This window comes from Urocitellus parryii, chromosome X (assembly GCF_045843805.1).
Source record: "Urocitellus parryii isolate mUroPar1 chromosome X, mUroPar1.hap1, whole genome shotgun sequence".
NCBI lineage: Eukaryota > Metazoa > Chordata > Mammalia > Rodentia > Sciuridae > Urocitellus > Urocitellus parryii.
This window is the reverse complement of record NC_135547.1, coordinates 42,682,879-42,701,956: the sequence shown is the minus strand read 5'-3', so window position 1 is coordinate 42,701,956 and position 19,078 is coordinate 42,682,879. Positions and strand designations below refer to the sequence as shown.

Below are 19,078 nucleotides of genomic sequence, written 5' to 3'. Positions count from 1 at the left end.
ATACAGGCTTACTTTAAAATGAACTATTATAAGAATCACAATTACCAGCAAGGTTTTTACTAATTTACACAAATTATTTCTTAATTCTTTACATCTGGGACAAGTTTCCAAATAAAGTCACAAAGTAAATCAATCTATATATCGATATTTGTATTTATATATTTAGTTGTATATGGACACAATACCTTTATTTTATTTATTTATTTTTACGTGATGCTGAGGATCAAACCCAGTGCTTTACACATGCCAGACAAGTGCTCTACCACTGAGTTACAACCGCAGTCCAGAAAATCAATCTTAATGTTGTCCAGGAAGCTGTTTGTCCTTTTCCTATATATGCTGATGTATTTACATAAGTATATCAAGTGCTACTAAATATACACACACCTCACTAATTTATCATTAGCAGCCTTTTCATGGTGTGAAACTAGCACACCCTGATGATATTTATGGAAAGGTTATGAAAAGAATCCAAAGCTCTATTTTAAGTGGTTCTTATTCCTCCAAAAGTGTTCTTTACTATTTTATGATCTTACACTCTCCAAATCCAGAAAATAAAGACTAAGAAATACTCCTTCATCAATTTCGCATACTAATTACTGTGGGGCAATCCCACACTTTGAGAGGTTCCCCCCAAATTTCCAAATTCTCTGACTTGGCAGAAAATAGGCATTGTTTACTACTTTTAAAACAGGTACTCTTTGAAAATTAGAGCAAGTATTAGATGGTTTGCTGGGAGGTCTTTTTAGGCATTGTTATCAAGTGTATTTCTTTTTCTTTGTGGTAGGCTTATCAATTTTGATTGAGAGTTGTACCTTTATATTTGATATTTTTGTTAGGATTAGTTACAAATTTGATTTCAAGTGAGCTACTACATTGGTTTGGTTACTTCTGTTAATTCTAATAGTAGGTGTTATAATTCATACATTTTACATATGAGGAAACTGAAGCACATGGTAGAAAGGAAACTTATTTAAGATTATGCAAATAGTAAATGGAAGATCTGGGGAATAAATTAATATTCATCAGATTGCCTGTTGTATTGAATATATTAAACAACTATCTTATCATATACTTCCCTGGTAATATATAAATTTTAAGCATTAGGCCTAATGAGTAGTGTCCTACATAAGTAGAGTCATCATCTGAGTTTTTTATTCCCCTTAAAATTCATATTTATAGTCTTTTTACATTAAAATTTCTTAATGCAAACATAGGAAACTTTGTGGGGCTTTGGATTCTAATGTGTGGTAACACAAGTAATATCTGAAGAATTTGCACTGTTGCATCTTAATATTAAAATATGATGACATGAACTACACCATAATATTCTTCTTGTGAATTTGGGGGGGATCACTTAAATTTTAAACAATGTACTCTGTGATTTTGAGAGTTAGCGTTTAAAAGGAAGAGGAAGAAGAATTGGAGGGTAAATGGATAAAGAGAAAAGCTTCATGGCATAAAATTGTCAAAATAAAGAATGCTATGCACAATACCTTAAACATACCAATGTAAACAATCACAATCAGATTTTTCTCATTCCTTTCATTCAGTCTCCTTTAGTCACATGTAACCAATTCTTGTTCAATTTGTCTTGAGATTAACAGCTGAATTCTTGAAGTTCTCTGTTTCTGGACTGAAATGGCCAGGGAAATTTTGAATCTCAGATCCTGTGTTCAATCTGTTTCTCTGAGGCTCTAAGACTGAGTTTCTTATGACTTTCTTCCATGAAGCCTACACCCTGACCTGTCAGTGATGACAGGTGACATTAAGCTTATATGGGGTGAGGGATGCAAAGTAAATGGGCTTGGGTTAACTTAGTAAAATAATTAAATATATCAGAATGGAGGAGCACTGACTTCCCTGATGGGTATACACATAAACACATGGGCCCAACATGACCTTTTGTTAAGGGCTTAGACAATAATTGTTATAAGCAAGTATAAGAAAACTTTATGAATTTGATTGTCAAATCTCTAGGCTTTCAAAATATTCCCATAAAGTGCGGCTCACAATTATCATAAACAATAACCCAAAATGAAATCTTGTACATAAATTTATGTTATTGTACCTTCCTGCACACATGAATAATAGCATGCTTTTAACTATTCTAAAAAGATACAGTCATTGAAACACACACACACACACACACACACACACACACATACACACAAACATACATGCCCAGGGGTGATATACCAGTAAGCTATGTTTCCAACCCCTTTTAAAAAATATTTTTTATTTTGAGATAGGGTTTCTCTAAGTTGCTGAGGCTGGCTTTGAACGTGTGGTCCTCCTCCCTCAGCCTCTCTAGTTGGAATTACAAGTTTGTGACACCACACAAGACATACTGAAATATCTTTATATCAATATCCAGTTAGCTATACAAAATTAATGTAGGAGAGCTCTATTTTCTCTTTTTTGATTTGACCATTTTCCACAACATGTATCTGAAAAATAATAGTTCTTCCAGTATTGCGGACTGCATCATAAAATATGGTGCACATTAAATATGCTTAGTTTTCATTCTTCCTTTTATAATGTGAGGGAGCATGCTTTTTCTATTATTTTCTAGCCATCTGAAAGCTGCCAAAAATAATTTCAGTGTACAAGATACCTTGATGGTTTTATTATTCTAAATTTAGGGTCAGATTTGGGGGAAGAAAATAAAAGAGGCTATCAGGGAAAACTGACTGCTCCAATAAAATTAGAAAATAGGTTCCTTATAGCAAGGAATAGTTATATCCGTGGATACTTAATTACTTGTAGAGACAATGCAATATTTAAAACAAACTCAACAGAATGAAGTACAACAAGTAAAAATTGCAATTTTTGTTAAAATGAAGAATCTAATAGCAACATAAAGAATACATGTTACCTTTTTAAACTTAATTTTATTCTTTCCAATTTTGTAAAAATATCTTAATTTGTTCTAATTAGTTGTACATGACACATTGTACACAAATGGAGCACACCTTCTCATTCTGATAACCCTAACCCTAACCCTAACCCACCCCTAACCCTAACCCTAACCCTAACCCACCCCTAACCCTAACCCTAACCCTAATCCACCCCTCGATTACTTCCCTCTGCACAATCCAAAGTTCCTCATTCTTCCCTACCCTCCACACACTATGAATCAGCATCCCCTTTTCAGAGAAAACGTTAGGCCTTTAATTTTTTGTTATTGGCTTATTTCACATAGCATAATATCCTCCAGTTCTATCCATTTACTTGCAGATGCCCTAATTTCATTCTTCTTTAAGGCTGACTAATATTCCATTGTGCATATGTACCACATTTTCTTTATCCATTCATTTGTTGAAGGGCATCTAGTTTGGTTCCATAGTTTAGCTATTGTGAATTAAGCTGTTATAAACATTGATGTAGCTGAGTCACCGTAATATGCTGATTTTAAGTCCTTTGGTTATAAACCAAGAAGTGGGATGGCTGGCTCAAATGGTGATTCCATTCCAAGTTTTCTAAGGAATCTCTATACTGCTTTCCATAGTGGTTGCACCAATTTGCAGTCCTACCAACAATGTATAAGTGTACCTTTCTTCCCACATTCTCACCAAAACTTATTATTGTTTGTATTCTTGATAATTGCCATTCTCACTGGAGTGAGATGAAATCTTAGAGTAGTTTTTATTTGCATTTCTCCAGTTGCTCAAGATGATGAACTTTTTTTCATGTTTGTTGATCGGTTGTATTTCTTCTTCTGTGAAGTGTCTGTTCAGTTCCTTAGCCCATTTATTGATTGGGTTATTTCGGTTTTTTATACATCCTAGAGATGAGTGCTATAACTGAGCATGTGGTAAAGATTTTCTCCCCTTCTGTAAGCTCTCTCTTCATGTAATTGATTGTTTCCTTTTGCTGAGAAGAATCTTTTCAGTTTATTGCATATTCTAAGCTTTCAGTTTAATTGTTTAACTCTTTTGTTTTTATTGCTCCTAAACTACTATTTAGATTAACATCACATTGTATATTGTATTGAAATATACAGAACCACATAAATATATGGACATACATAAACACATATGAGAAAGGTTTAATTGAAACTAAATATAGTTAACCTCTTAACATATTAGAATATAATACACATACAATATTTATTTTATAATTTTATTTTTATCTTTAAAAAATAAATAATTTCATGTTTAAGTAAGAATTTAAACAAAGATCTTTGTGCCAAAACTTGATATGCTTGATATTTTGTCTTCACAGATTCAGATTTTCTTAGGAATTTTTCAGGCATTCAAACATAAATTGTGTGTGTGTGTGGTGCTGGGGATGGAACCCAGGGTCCTGTGAATGTGAGGCAAGCACTATACCTCTCAGTTATATCCATTATTTTCAATATGTATATCCATTATTTTCAATATGTCAAATTCTGAGGTATATCCATTATTTTCAAAATGTCAAATTCTGAGGTATATCCATTATTTTCAATATACCAAATTCAAATACAGAACATAAAAATTAAATTTAGGTTGATATTTTTAAAATCTCAATTATTGTTTTTTATTATTACTGCAGTAAAAATAGAGTAACTGTATGTCCACATATTTTGTAGCTTGTTCTAAACTGCAAGGACCAATCCTTTTGTAAAAACATGGCTTATTCTAATTCAATTTCTCATTATTATCTTAAATATTTAATGGGAGTAATGTTAGCTTCTCTGAGCAGTAGGAAATTTAGTACATTTAGACTAATTATTCTTTTTAATAAGACAATAATGCCAAACCATGCAAATCATGGAGAAGTGGGAGAGCCATGTGGGTTGTAAATATTACTTTGCCACATATTAACTGCCATGACTTGAAAAATATTGATATTCACCCCAATAGTTTGATTGTTCCAACATGTATAATGTGTCATAGTACGAATACTTTATTGTGTGCATTTAAGAACGTGTTTAAGCAGATTTTTATAAAATAACTCAAAATGAAAAACAAAGAATTTTGACTTCCTATGCACACTGGATGGTCTTATATATGCCCTGAAGTATTCATAGCCTTCTCTGGGAAGTATTTCTCTACTGTCAATTTAGACATGCTGCTCTTCTAATTAAACCTCTAAATGGTTCTCTGTGTCCTCCATAATGTTCAGCTTTAGGCAATAAGATCAAAACATTTCCTGAAATATTAGTATCAATTTACAATCTTATCACCATTTTATAAACCTTCCAAATGCTCTTCATCTTTATCAACATTTGCATTGTCAATATTTTATATTTTGTCATGTTTATGTTTGCTGCTTTTAAAGTAGTTTTTAAATAGCAAAGAAAATAAAAATAATACCAACAATAATAAAAAGAAACATATCAGAGAAGAATCTTTTTGTTCTAAATAGCAACATTTCTGAAAGTCTTGTTAATTTAAGTTCTCTGTTCTTGAAGACTATGTTTTAATAAACAATCATCCCTAGTCTTATGTCCTTGATACACATGAGAAGAACTACTTTGACAATCTTGTAGAGATTGCTGTGAATACAAAATGTTTCGTAGAATTTCAGTATTGCGAAGCTTTCATTTTTTAAAATGATATCAAAGTTCTTGAGGGAACTTATAAGTCATAAGAATGAACAAGTGGGACTATATGAAACTAAAGAGTTTTTGCACAGCAAAGGAAATGATCAATCAGATGAAAAGAAAACCGTAGGAGAAAATATTTGCAAGCTATATATTTGACGAAATATCAATACCCAAAATATATAGGTATTCATAAAATTAAATAGTAAAAAAAATCAAACAAGTTACACAATATATAAATGGACAAAGGTGCTTGATATCAGTAATCATCAGGTAAACATAAAGTAAGTCAAAACCACCTTATCATCTCAGGGCCAGCGTTGTGGCTCAGTGGTAGAACACTTGCCTTGTATGCATGAGGCACTGGGTTCAATCCTCAGCACCACATAAAGGTAAACAAATAAAGATATTGTATCCATCTACAACTAAAAAACATATTAAAAGAAACGTATCATTTCATACATGTTAGGATGGCTATTATCTAAAATACAAATGGTAAAAAGTTTTGACAAGGATGTGGAGAAAAGGGAACCATTATTCATAGTTGATGTGAATATAAATTGGTACATCTCTTTATTGAGTTTCCTCAAAAAAATTAAAAACAAAACTAATATATGATTGGGAAATCCCACTACTGGGTATATATCCATAGATAATGAAATCAGTATGCTGAAGAGACATCTGTACTCACAGGTTTACTGCAGTGCTATTCAAATAGTCAAGAAATTTAAGGAATCTAAGTGTCCATCCTTGATGAAAGAATACAGTAAAAGTGATATATGTATAATGGAATATTATTAAGCCTTAAAGAAGAAGGAAATCTTGCCATTTTCATCAACACAGATGATGTGAATATCATGCTAAGTAAAATAAGCCAAACACAGAAAGGTAAATATTACATGTCCTCACTTATATGCGAGGTCTAAAAAACTTAAAGTCACTAAAATGGAGTAGAATGGTGTTACCAGGAATCAAGGTTGAGGAAAACAGGGAGTTTTTTGGTCAAAGGGTACAAACTTTCAGTTATAAGATGAATTAATTCTGGAAGGTTAATGTACAATATGGTGGATGTTTTTAATAATAATATAGTATATATTTGAAATTTGTTGAGAGAGGAAGGAAAATTGCAGGATAGAACTTATTGTGAGAGTGAAATCAGACTAACAGAACTCCACAGACTATAGATCTTAGTATTATTACCATACCACACACACACACAACAGGAACTATGTAAAGTCATGGATATGTTCATTGCCTTGTGATAATCACTTCAAATTTTATACATATAACAAATCATCAGATTGTACATCTTGAATATATAAACTTTTGTGTATTACACTTCAATAAGATGGGGGGAAATAAATTATAGTAGACAATACAAGAGGAGAAAAATAAATAGACTTTCATCTGGAAGAATCAAAATGCTTTGTATGTTAAAAGAGCCTCAGGAGGAACTGACCACTATTTCACACAACTTTTGTTAGAGCTAATTAAACTTTTCTTGTCAAATGATTTATTTCTATTCATTGTTTTCGTTATCACATTTTGAGGTAATTTAGTGGGAACATAAAATTGTTCAGTGATCAAAAACTGATGAACATTTTGAGGTAATTTAGTGGGAACATAAAATTGTACAGTGATCCAAAAATGACGAACAAGTTGGAATAAAACAAACCAAATATTGGCTTTATGAATCCATTAAGTTTCAAGTCTTCAACTCTGTGAATATTGCAATGACACTGACACAAGTATGTTAAAATAGGCTGAAAATAATCTAGAGCTTCATATATAATTTATTATCAACATGTAATTTGTAATATTAATGAATATTATCAGAAATCATTCATCTATTACTTTTCTCAGAAGTACAGAACTCCAAAAACCTAACTATTTTAAAGTTACCCTAAATGGTATATTTGTTGTTCAATTTAAGTTTTATAGGTGTTCCATAAATGTGATGACAGGACATAATGGGTTAAGAGAGGAAGGGAAATTGCAGGATATATCTTTTTTATTTTTATTGTTTGTATTCTTTTTTTTTATTGTTGGTCGTTCAAAACATTACATAGTTCTTAATACATCATATTTCACAATTTGATTCAAGTGGGTTATGAACTCCCAATTATACCCCATATTGATTGACAAATTGCCTTTCTAGTGTCTGATGTATTCTGCTGTCTGTCCTATTCTCTACTATCCCCCCTCCCCTCCCCTCCCCTCCCCTCCCCTTTTCTCTCTCTACCCCTTCTACTGTAAATCATTTCTTCGATTTGTATTATCTTATTGTGGGAGTGAAATGAGAGTAACAGAACTCCACATTTAAGCAAAATAATTCATTAATGAAGAAACCTCTCTCTAGTATAGTAGCCGAGAATCTTAAAGTTGCACAAGAATAAGGAAGAAAGTTAGGAATTGTCTGCTTGAGTCACTGCAGACTTTCTTTCCTTTCTTCCCAGACTTTTTGCCACTTTCTTCCCTATTTTGTGAATTTCTTTCTTATTGAAATGAAGCAACTAGCTCAGTGATATTTTTACTGTATCCAATCATTTGCATTGAAAAAGAGTTCCATATTTATTGATTTCTTACTTTGGCTTATTATGGTCTTACAGATACATATAATGTTTTTAGGATTCAGTATAATCAGCCTTTGAAGGTTTTTCTTTAGAAATGACCAAGGGAATTGTTTTTTTAAAAAAAAAACTTCAACAAAAAAGAAAGATATACTGTGTCCCAGGCTCAAATTAAAAAGTGTAAAGAATCTATTGTACCTAAAATAAGTATTAATTCACTAAAATCCCAAGATCCTTAGCATCCTTTGGTGGGTAGTTTAACCAATAGATCTCACATTTACCAAAAATAAAGGGCGAAAGGGTCACAAAAAACGTTAGGAATATTTTTATGGCTTCTGTAAAATATAAGTAAGAGACATGCAATCTCTCCCCCTCCCCCAAGGAAATCACTCGCTCTAGGGGGTCTGAATTGATATTGAACAGACATATCTGTGATTGCACTTTAAAGTTCGTTTTAAACAACATTTCTTTCTTTTAGCTGTGTTTTGATTTGACTTAATGACTCCTCGCTCTGAATGAAGGAACGACCTCCCGCTTTTCCCATCACAGGGAGGGGGCGGAGCCTCTTCTAGAGGCTTGGAAGCAAGCGGAGCCTGGCCAGTCATGGGGGAGGAGCCGAGTTACATACAGGCTTCGCAGGCTTCCGTTGAAGAGAAGGAGCTTGGAGGTAACGGCTGTCGTAAAAGCTGGTTATTTTCAGAGACTTCTAGAAGATTTGGTGTAAAGGTGAAAAGAGAAGAGAGTGTTGATGTGGCGTAATGGGAAAGGAGAGTCGGTTTTTGTGTGAGTCGTTGATTCTGTAAGGGAATCACTACCTCGTGTGAGTCGTTATTTCTGTGAGGGAATTAATATCTGGATTTTGTATTCCTTAAAATATTTTAGAAGTCCACAGTGGGGGAGGTAGTGATCAGATTACACCTGCGGGGGGGGGGGGGAATTTTTTTCATGCGGTTGCCAAACCGAACTTTTGAAGAAGGCATTTTGTTTCAATTAAAAACCGGTACTGGCTAGAATAAACGATGAAACAAAACTTGGGAAATCAATTTTCCTTATTTTGAAAAAAACAGTTATGATAATCCTAAATGAAAATGAAGTTGTTTGTTAGGGATGTTTTGTTTTTTATATGTCTTTGATCGTGTTGATTGTGTTTCAAGCAAATCATTGTTTTGTCGGAGTTTGTATAGTGACCTGAAGTAACATATAATTGCGCAGTTTCAAGTACCTAAGAGAATTGGGAGTTCGGTTATTTGTTCAGTGGATACACAGTATTTTAAGAGTTGTTTTGTTTAATAATGTGCAAAAGGTGATCTTTGTCTACATCTCTACCTATGGAGAGAATGGTATGTTCCTATTTGTATGATAATATAAAACATACCTGAGAGACCATAAGTAATTCATATATCTGAATACAATAAAGCAAATTATATCTAGTAATAAAGGATGTCTAGTAATAAAGGCTATCAAGGGGGGAAACAATAAATTTTCTCCTTCACTATTTCACTAAATGTGTAGTATCTGTATCAGCATAAAAAAAAACTGCAGTGAGGATTTAAAGTCTTGGGGGGGCTACCTTCTCCAAAATGGTATAAATTTATTTAAAAAATGAAAAGATGTTAAAATATGTAATTGAATAAAGAACTTTGAATATTTGTATATGTGTGTGATGAAGGAAAAAAAATCAAAGGGATTAAGTTAAAATATAAGTAGTGTATAATGCAGGGACTGGAGTTCTGATGAAGTGTATTTTCTTATTTAAATTTTATGAACTTCCAGACTCTCTGTGTATATCAATGGAGCTGAAAGGGAAATAATAAATTATGTTAAAATACCTGAAGAAATACCCACACACATTCCACTGTGTTTAACTGAAGTTTGGTTTTTCTGTGGATCTGAGAAGGCTAGTTACCTGGTTGTTGTTCTGTTGTTACAATGTAAATGTTAGACTATTCATTCAAGCAGAAGCTATTCATCTATATATTACTGAGAATTAAGAACAATTTTAAAGTGTTCTGTGGAATAGTGATGTAGGATAGTAAACCCTTAATGTTGAATACTACTTACCCATAAAAAGAAAGAACTATATCTAAATTCAATGAAGAAAAGGTATCCAGTGTATATTTTTTGAAAGCAAATTGGAGAATGGCCTGCATCATACAATCCCACCTTTTTCAAAAAAGAATACATACAGTGTATGCAAGCAAAATCTGGAAATATAATGCTATTTTTTAAATTGTAAATAAAAGTGGAGTTGGAGACACAGAACACTTTAGGCTTATTTCTTCATTTTTAAAAAACAAGCTTGAGGAGTTGCAGCTGTGGCTCAGAGGTAGTGTACTTGCCTGTCAGGTGTGAGGCACTGGGTTCGATTCTCAGCACCACATATAAATAAAGGACTATCAAAAACTAAAAAATAAAACTAATTTTTTAAAAAAAAATCTGGAATTATTTGCATTATGAGAAAATGAGATAATATTTTAGAAATATAGAAAATTATTGTAAAGTAATTCATAAAAAGATAATAAAATAGCTATTTTTTGAGAGAGAGAGAGAGAGAGAGAGAATTTTTTAATATTTATTTTTTAGTTTTCGGCAGACACAACATCTTTGTTTGTATGTGGTGCTGAAGATCGAACCCGGACCGCATGCATGCCAGGCGAGTGCGCTACCGCTTGAGCCACATCCCCAGCCCCTAAAATAGCTATTGATATTGAAGATGACCAGATATATTATTGAAGGAATACAAGTTCTGGTTTCAAAAACCATACACATTTATAAGTATTTGTAGGAAAAATATAGAAATTATATATAGAGTTTCCATACATATTTTAACCATTGTTATAGGAATTTGCTTTTGTCTTTGGAAATTCAAAAGATGGAAGATATGCAATGTACACAAGAGATATCACAATGATAGATACTAAAATTATGACGTTATGATCCTATTTTTGTATAACACATGCACACAACTTCTTAAGCTGAATGAAAAATTCCAGAAGCCAGAGAAGGCTACTGTCTAGATGACTATAGTTCCCTAAGGACCTAAGAGTCTGCAGTTCTTGTTCTGGCCACAAGATGGCGCTTGCCTGGTTTCCTAAACTTTCTCCAGACAACCATTTTTATGGAATGGATAAACAAAGCTGTGAAGCATATTTTGTTTTAGCCTACTTTGAGACAGTATGTAGAGTGTGATTGAAAATCTGTTGAAAGTTATATGTGTATACTAGAAAAACCTCCACACAAGGACTGATGTGAGGAATCACACATAATGTATTAAAAGTAGCTACACAGCATTTTGCTCATAGTAGACACAAAGAAGTTTTTACTTCCCTTCTGTCATGTATCCACCTCCTAATTTTCCTGAGGGAGATGACTTTAGCATGAATTTAATAATAAATGTGTAACAGAAAGAATTTCACACACTCGAACAGCACAAAGGAAAATAAACATGACATCTACATCAGAGATTCTGTGTTTCATAATGACTACCTGTTAGAGTTTTGGTAAGCAAATTTTCTTATGCTTTTCCCTTCTTATGCTTTTCCCATTTTATTGTTTACTGTCTTTCTTTTGGACAGTCTAGGTTAATACCAGAGGTGTACACAACTTGAACAATCTGCCTGTGAATCCAGTTAAGCCCCAGAAAAGCAGCAGGGCAACCAAAGTGCCCAGCAGGGTAAAAGCTCTGCTGTGTAAGCAGTTAGAGTGAAAATTAGGCAGCTGGATCACAGGACCAAACCAACTACGATCCAGGTGACAGAGGGTAAGTCTCTTCCCATTTCATAAAATAGTGCAATGAAAAAATTTTGAGATCATGAAGGATAATTTATTTTGCTTCCTGCTTTGCAGTTGTAGCATCTTTTTTGTGTATGTGTGGAGCTGGAAATCCAACACTGGGCCTTGCACATATTAGCAAGTGCTCTACCACTGAGCTATACTCCCACCCACAGTCATAGCATCTTAAATTTGAAATATCATTTTATATTTAACTTATGCTTGATTGAGAATTTGAGGTATAATTCATTTGGCTCCCCATTCTGCATCCACAGTTTTTTTTTTAATTAAAAGTTATAACTTCTCATTTTGAGAATGTATTAAACCACTATGAAGAAATCATGCAAGAGGCTTTTGAGGTGTCTACCTGAGGTTCCAGCCCATGGCTTACTCTCAGAACCTTAACAACTATACTAGATTGTCATCACCAAGTACTAGATAATGTAGTTAGAGATTTCCTAAGACTTCTTAAAGTCTTATGACCTTCCCTAGATATCTGTGTACTCTCTAGAATAACATTTGCAATGGTTTAACACATTTAATTATTTCCCAGCAACCATCATAAAACTCTGACTCTTAAGGTCAGGTCGTGCTTTTATTGAAGTTGTTGGTATTGAATACCACTATCTGGTTGCCTTGGAAAAACAGGAAGCAGTAGCAGCTTGCAAAACATTAAAATCCAGCATTACTTATGATAACTCAGAGAGATCCAAAAGGATCTGATATCCCAGGCACACAAATAACATTCCTAATTTCCAAAAAAACTCTCCTATACACATTCTCTTCTTCTTATACAAGAGAAAAAATAAACATAGGGTATGGGTTTGTGTTGTGTAGTGCTTAACTGTTTTTGTTTCTGGCCCCCAAAGTATGTCTCAAAACTCTTTTGTCAATTCAATTTATTGTTCTGACTTGTATCTTATCTCTATTCCCCATTGTTGGTCAGCCTTCTTTATGCATAGCCAAGTAAACATTTTATCTCATCTTTTTCCCCCCTGCCATGTTTTAATCTAATCCAGTTATCATTCACTGAAAACACCTCATTCAAGCTATTGTGAAGTTTCAGGGGAATAATAAAAAGGCTACAGCAAGTAAGAACCATTTACTTACTCTAAAGGCTCTTAAGTAAGATGTCTTCAAAAAACACTGCTTTCTAGAAAACCAGGTATCTACAGTTTTTTATTACTATATCATAAATGTAGTTTAATATTTGATGTTTCCATAACCTAGGTTAATATCAGAGATGCACATTACCTATGAATCTTTGTGTCCATGCATCTTTGTAATAGAATATAAATATGACCACCTAAATAGTTGTCAGGGATTTAGAAGTTTTCTTTCTACAGCGCTAATAAAGTCTTCAAACCCACAACTGTCTGACTTCTTGCCTGACTGTTTAAAGAACCCTTGATGTCCCTTTTAGAGTGGTTATAGAATAATGTTGTTCCAGCCTGACCCTTCTGTTATAGAACTCTGGAAAAATGATGGCTTCTTCTTTCTTTAGAGTCCCCAGTGCAAATAGGTTTTTTTTTTTCCCTCTGTTCATTACAGGAAAAGTTGAATTGGTAGAATGTGGCAGGAGATACATTTATCACAGATACACTGTGATCATGGATGGGATTGTTTGAAAATTTTAGAATTTATGTTTTGAAATTTAGCAAGCATTTTCTTAAGAGACCTAAACCTCAGAATCATCAGTGTGTAAGTTTTAGCATTTCCTAGGAAATAACCTTAAAGTTAAAGGAATAAAAATCTTAATTTTTGTCTTAATCTTAAGGATTTTGTGGAAAAGCTCAGCAAAAGATGATAGAAACACAGTTTCCCATATTGAATTGGTAATTATAAACAACAAAGCACAGGAACAAAGAATTGCCAATTGTTAATAAGGGTGAAATGAAATGGGCACTTTATTGCATGAAAAATGATTTTCATTGCTTGTCCAGGAATAGGCATATCTAAAAAGGAAGTTATTGCCAAGACCAAGCAACAGAAAAAAAGACATGTCATAACTGTTCTAAGGCCAAGTGAGTGCTGTCATGTAGATACACTCACTGCAGAAGCATAGTCCACCAAAATATTTTTAAGTTTGTGTGACAATGTAAGAGATGGAAAGAGTTCATGAATGAGTATGGTAAGTTACTGAAGATGGTCATAGTTCACCATGTGTTACCCAGCAGGAACATGAAATTAAGCCGCACTCACTCTGGGGTTATATGCACCATTTTCCTCACAATTTCAAAGTAAATAACATAATCTTTGATTTTGCTGAAGAGACAGAATTCCAGGCCCAGGAGATGGTGACTACTGGTGAAGAAAGTGAACATCCTCATGTTTGGGGGTCAGACTCTGGCTCTGATTTTATCTTGCCTTCTTCCCAGATTTGTTATCTTGGGCATGAGTGTGAAAGCATCCATTTTCTTGCTGACTGTTCACTGTGTCATTTCTTTGCTTCTTTTCAGTCAAACTAGGCAGAAAAATGACATCTCAGGTCTATTTAAGGTCTATTTACATTTACATCTCTTTATTAGGGAAAGTTTTAATTGGTCAGTTTTAATTTTTATTTTGAATTTTGAGAAGCCATAATAAACAGCATCTCCTTTTCTCTACTGAACAAATTGATATAAAGTAAATGGAATTGTAAATGGAAGACAAATGCCAGTTTTAGTACAAGGGAAAAGTTGCAGGGCATTGACTATTATAAAAATCAATTGGGCTTTATAAACCTGTAATTTAAGCACATCTAATCAAACAGCTTGCAGACTTGTAAGTACGCAAGAAGGACAGAGATACCTGTGGTTGCATTGGATTATCTTGCTCACAAAAAAGTAAACAGAATTATTCCCTCAAAATATTGTTCTTTGCCCATTTTACTTTGCTATTTATTTCTTAGTAATATGTAAAAACTGCTTTAGGATAATGATATTTTTTGCATTGAAAACAGTCTTAGAAAGCTATTCTGTTTTCAGCATTGTTTTATTGTGTTTTACCCTAGCATTTTTTAAAAAATTTCAGTTATGTTCAGATATATACCTCATTAAGGACTTCTGGTTGATTATTTATATCTAGAATTCATTATAGTTGTAAAATCTATGAAACTTTCTGAAAGATAAATAGGAAGACCTGAATAAAAAAGAGAAGTAGCATAGCCCAGTACAAAAAGAATTTGTAGAGAATTAATTCTCCACAAAATAATGTGTTAATTTACTGCAATCAGAAATAAGGACCTAGTGGGTCTTATAAATGGAGCTTGACCAACTGGGTCTTAAAATCATTTGTAGAAATTAGGTGCCAAACTAATCAGATAATACACAAATCATATTCTTTGCTAGGTCTTTATTATATGCTAAAGACATTTCTACTTTTTTTAAAGGAAATCACCCACCCTTGTGGTTTGAATGTAAATTACAGAGACATGTGTTGCCATTCCGCTTTCAAGTGCTTTAAAAATGAACATTTTTCCCTTTAAGTGAATTTCAGTTTAACTTGGCAATTCTCTTCCCTCTAATTGAGGGAAAGGCCCCTTGCTTTCCCCCATCACAGGAGGGGGTGGAGCCTTCTCCAAGCAGCTGGGAAGTGAGCTGTGCCTGGCCAGTCTTGGGGGAGGGGCTGCATTTCAGGAGGCTGCAGCTGACAAGAAGCTTCAAGGTAATGGCTGTCTTTAAGCTAGTTATTTTCTGGGAATTTCTTGGGCCTTGGTGTTAAGGTGAAAAAAAAATAGAGATTGTTGCCTGGGAGAGGTGGGAATGAAACATGGTTTTGGTCGAATTGCTGTTACTGGCACAGAATTAATCCTCTGGAATTTTTGTTTCTCCCGATATTTTTAAAGTCCACAGTGTGGGAATAGGTGATCAGATTACAGCTTCTAAAATTAAGACTTCAGTGAGGCATACTGTACATGTTAATTTTTTACATGGAATTTCATGTTTCTGTCTTTGTTATACATTTTATTACATTTTTAAACATTAATATTCTACCCAAAAATAACTGATAGAAAAATGTAAACATTGAAAATGAATGACATATACAAACACAAAGATAAATGTACATATACATGGAAAGGGATTCAGATGTGCTTTTGAGTGATAACACTTGTAAAAATCTGCATTTTTATTGGGGGAACTAGGCTCTGGTGTTAACAGCATCTCTCAATGTTCAGATTGCTAAGTTTTTAAAAAATGTATTTTAATTTGTTTCAGCATTTTTTAGAATTGCTTTTATTCTATAATCATTTTTATAATTAGAAGAACAAAATTTTGCTGAAACAACATACACATTATGTGTCAGACACATAAATATTCACAGGTACCCAGATATGTTCTCCTTTCTGACTCCCCCCCCTTTTTTTTGCCATTAGTGGAATTTTTCCTGGACCTGGTCAAATAGGTATCCTGGTTGCTGTTTCAAGTCCTGCCTGTGTCCTCACTGCAAATCATCCTTTCAGGCCACAGGTATAGCTGTGGTCAGCAAGAATCATTTTTCTTATATCATCTAAATTTAAAAGTGAGATTGAAAGAGGATTTGGTTTATTTCTATTAGCAGTTTTAAAAGTTACTACGTGGCATGATACTTCCATTGAATGGAACATTATATAGACAAAAAATAAACAATAAACGTATGAACTCAGTGATTCCAGAAGATGTCTGTGGCCAGGCATGGTATGGCACTCCTATAATCCCAGCAGCTCCAGAGGCTGAGGCAGGAGGAGCACAAGTTCAACGCCAGCATCAAAAAAAGCGAGGCACTACGCAACTCAGTGAAACCCTGTCTCTAAATGCCTCTAAATAAAGTACAGAATAGGGCTGGGGATGTGTCTCAGTGGTCAGGTGCCCCTGAGTTCAACCCCCCCCCCCAAAAAAAAAGGAAGAAGAAAAGGTGTCTGTGAAGTAGTATTAGGTGAAACAAATTAAACTTCAGAAATGGAAAGCAGCATTGAATGTTGTTTAAGGAGAAAAAACTAAGTCAATAAAGTATGCATAAGCAAATCAGAAAATATATATATATAAGGCATAGCTCCGAGGGTGAGGCAGAAAGATGGCAAGTTCTAAAGCCAGCTTCAGCAACTTAACAAGACCCTGTTTCAAATTTTTAAAAAGAGCTGGGGATGTGGGTCAGTGGTTAAATGTCCCTGGGTTAAATTCCTGATACTATACACACACACACACACACACACACACACACAAATGAAAAGTGCAGTGTTTATGTGAGTGTGCATAGACAAGCAACTAACTTATGGAGTTATTTGTGTAGTTGAGGAGATATAACAAGCTTTACTATCTCTGTTTTTAAATGATTTTTAATTATATTTAGACATTTTCCAACAATAACCATAAAAAAACGATTGAGATAAAATGCTTCAAAGTTGGGAGGGGAGAATTGCATTTGAACTGATTCACTGAAGAATCATGTTGAGAATACTTACTAATATGGAAAAATGTTCAAACTGTAAGCTTAAGCAGGGTAAAAAAAACTGGCTTGAAATGATATGCATTAATGTACATATGTAATGAAAACTCTGGAAAGATATACAAGAAATAATAGTGTTCTTTCTCAAAGTATAATTTTTATATTTTTCTCATTTTCAGTAAGCATTCAGTGTTTCTTTTTTTTTTTTTAAAAAATAAGACCATTGCAGGTGAAGATATTTGGATTCTGTTTTTGTGTAGTGAATAACAAAGCTCTAAATTTGAACATAGTATATTCTAGAAGCCTGAGAAATCTGCTGGCTAGCAGGATATAATTCCCACCCCTCTCCCACAAGTATGTGTTAGTGATAGTTCTGGTTTTGGTCACAAGATGGCGCTTATCAGATAGCCTAAATTTTCTCCAGACAACTGTTTTTATGAAAGTGAGCCAACAGAGTAATGAAACATATTTTGTATTAGTGGACTATAAGCATATAGAGTGTGATTGAAATTACATTGAAAAATGTGTGTGTGTGTCTAAGAGATAAAGCCCCAACCCAAGGATTCAAACAGAAAACAATAACCAAAAAATGCTGCTTCATAAAGTCTGGCCAAAATAGATATAAGGCAGATGTTATTTTCCTTCTCTTCTGTCTTCACCTCATTATTTTCCAAAGGGAGATGATTTCAGCATAACATAACTGTGTCACTGAGAGCATTTCATATTATAAGAACATGAGAGAAAAATAGATATAACATCTACATCAGGGATAGGATTTCACTTCATCCCTGTGTTTCAGAATAATATACCTGCTAGTGTTTTTGTTAGGGAAATTTCCTTATACTTTCTCCATTTTATTGCCTTAATTCACTCTCCTTCTGTTGTACAGCTGAGGTTAATATCAGGGTTGCATAGGACCTGAGAATCTGCATGTGATACCAGTTGAGCCCCATAAAGGCAGTACAATCAAAGAAATACCCAGCAGGGTGAAGACTGTGCTGGACAAGCAGTTGGAGTGAGAATCAAGACAGCTGGATCACAGTGCCAGACCCACCACAACCCTTGTGACAGAGAGTAAGACTATTCCCCATTTTATAAAAGTTTTTATATTAAAAATATATTGAGAATATGGAATAAAATGTACTTTGTTTCTGGTTTAGTGCCATAACATTCTAAGTTAAAACTACACATTCTAATGCTGGTCCTCAGCTTGCAATGCTTCAACTTATAATTTTTCACCTTTATAAGGAATAAGGATAGAAAACTAACTTTATCGGATAGTAGGACCTATGGTGAAGCTGTAACAATGAAAGAGTGTGGTATTGGTACAGTGCCCAGATTGGAAGAGAAAGAAGTAAATTATCTCTATTCACACATAACATCATCTTGTATACAGAAAATCTTATGGAACACACACACACACAAACACATACAAACCACCCCACCCCCTATTAGAACAGTGCAAAATCCATTGATATTCAGTAGAATCCATACTTTGAATTTTGAATTTGGGTATTTTCCAGGCTTGAATGTGAAGTACAACATACTTTCTTTCTTTTTAATTATTATTTTCCTTTTTAAATTAATTTTAAAATTTATTTTAATTATACATGAGAGTCGAATGCATTTATGTACTTTTATATATCATACATAGATGGGATCTAATTTCTTATTTTTCTGAGTATACATATTACAGAATCATATTGATCATGTAGTCACATATATACATAAATAATGTCCTATCCCCATATCCCCTACCTTCCCCTCCCATCACTTCCCTCTACCTAATCTAAGGTAAGGC

General features: G+C 33.7%; 1 protein-coding gene across 1 annotated transcript in view; it reads left to right on the top strand.

Moving 5' to 3' along the window:
• The first annotated feature begins 11,820 nt into the window (after nt 1-11,820).
• Pwwp3b (PWWP domain containing 3B) overlaps nt 11,821-19,078 on the top strand; it is a 33,064-nt gene continuing 25,806 nt past the window's right edge. The window contains exons 1-2 of the mRNA XM_026402888.2: nt 11,821-11,863; nt 18,167-18,351. The gene's annotated coding sequence lies outside the window, so the exon portion shown is untranslated. The remainder of the gene's footprint in view (nt 11,864-18,166; nt 18,352-19,078) is intronic.